Source organism: Nicotiana sylvestris, chromosome 9, assembly GCF_000393655.2.
Source record: "Nicotiana sylvestris chromosome 9, ASM39365v2, whole genome shotgun sequence".
Classification (NCBI taxonomy): domain Eukaryota; kingdom Viridiplantae; phylum Streptophyta; class Magnoliopsida; order Solanales; family Solanaceae; genus Nicotiana; species Nicotiana sylvestris.
This window is the reverse complement of record NC_091065.1, coordinates 62,292,096-62,294,177: the sequence shown is the minus strand read 5'-3', so window position 1 is coordinate 62,294,177 and position 2,082 is coordinate 62,292,096.

The following is a 2,082-nucleotide window of genomic DNA, read 5'->3' as shown; positions in this document are numbered from 1 at the left end:
AGTTGAAGTCAGGAGCCCGCCTGGAGAATGGAGGTGTTACGTTTTTAAGAAGTTGTTGAAGTCAGGAGCCCGCCTGGAGAATGGAGGTGTTATGTTTTAAGAAGTAGTTGAAGTCAGGAGCCCGCCTGGAGAATGGAGGTGTTATATTCTTAAGAAATTAGTGGAAGTCAGGAGCCCGCCTGGAGAATGGAGGTGTTATATTTTTAAGAAGTTGTTGAAGTCAGGAGCCCGCCTGGAGAATGGAGGTGTTATGTTTTTAAGAAGTAGTTGAAGTCAGGAGCCCACCTGGAGAATAGAGATGTTATATTTTGAAGAAGTTGTTGAAGTCAGGAGCCCGCCTGGAGAATGGAGGTGTTATATTTTTAAGAAGTTGTTGAAGTCAGGAGCCCGCCTGGAGAATGTAGGTATTATGTTTTAAAGAAGTAGTTTAAGTCAGGAGCCCACCTGGAGAATGAAGGTGTTATGTTTTTAAGAAGTAGTTGAAGTCAGGAGCCCGCCTGGAGAATGGAGGTGTTATATTTTTAAGAAGTTGTAGAAGTCAGGAGCCCGCCTGGAGAATGGAGGTGTTATATTTTAAGAAGTTGTTGAAGTCAGGAGACCGCCTGGAGAATGGAGGTGTTATACTCTAAGAAATTGTTGAAGTCATGAGCCCGCCTGGAGAATGGAGGTGTTATATTTTTAAGAAATTAGTTGAAGTCAGGAGCCCGCGTGGAGAATGGAGATATTATATTTTTAAGAAGTAGTTGAAGTCAGGAGCCCGCCTGGAGAATAGAGGTGTTATGTTTTAATAAGTAGTTGAAGTCAGGAGCCCGCCTAGAGAATGGAGGTGTTATGTTGTTAAGAAGTAGTTGAAGTCAGAAGCCCGCCTGGAGAATGGAGGTGTTATGTTTTTAAGAAGTAGTTGAAGTCAGGAGCCCGCCTGGAGAATGAAGGTGTTATATTTTTAAGAAATTAGTTGAAGTCAGGAGCCCGCCTGGAGAATGGAGGTGTTATGCTTTTAAGAAGTAGTTGAAGTCAGGAGCCCGCCTGGAGAATAGAGGTTTTATGTTTTTAAGAAGTAGTTGAAGTCAGGAGTCCGCCTGGAGAATGGAGGTGTTATGTTTTAATAAGTAGTTGAAGTCAGGAGCCCGCCTAGAGAAAGGAGGTGTTATGTTTTTAAGAAGTATCTGAAGTCAGGAGCCCGCCTGGAGAATGGAGGTGTTATGTTTTTAAGAAGCAGTTGAAGTCAGGAGCCCGCCTGGAGAATGGAGGTGTTATGTTTTTAAGAAGTTGTTGAAGTCAGGAGCCCGCCTGGAGAGTGGAGGTGTTATGTTTTTAAGAAGTAGTTGAAGTAAGGAGCCCGCCTGGAGAATGGAGGTGTTATATTTTTAAGAAGTTGTTGAAGTCAGGAGCAAGCCTGGAGAATGGAGGTGTTATTTTTTTAAGAAGTTGTTGAAGTCAAGAGCCCGCCTGGAGAATGGAGATGTTATATTTTTAAGAAGTAGTTGAAGTCAGGATCATGCCTGGAGAATGGAGGTGTTATGTTTTTAAGAAGTAGTTGAAGTCAGGAGCCCGCCTAGATAATGGAGGTGTTATGTTTTAAGAAGTAGTTGAAGTCAGGAGCCCGCCTGGAGAATGGAGGTGTTATATTTTTAAGAAATTAGTGGAAGTCAGGAGCTCGCTTGGAGAATGGAGGTGTTATATTTTTAAGAAATTAGTTGAAGTTAGGAGCCCGCCTGGAGAATGGAGGTGTTATGTTTTTAAGAATTAGTTGAAGTCAGGACCCCGCTTGGAGAATGGAGGTGTTATGTTTTTAAGAAGTAGTTGAAGTCAGGAGCCCGCTTGGAGAATGGAGGTGTTATGTTTTAAGAAGTAGTTGAAGTCAGGATCCCGCCTGGAGAATGGAGGTGTTATGTTTTTAAGAAGTAGTTGAATTCAGGAGCCCGCCTGGAGAATGGAGGTGTTATGTTTTTAAGAATTTAGTTGAAATCAGGAGCCCGCCTGGAGAATAGAAGTGTTATGCTTTTAAGAAGTAGTTGAAGTCAGGATCCCGCCTGGAGAATGGAGGTGTTATGTTTTTAAGAAGTAGTTGAATTCAGGAGC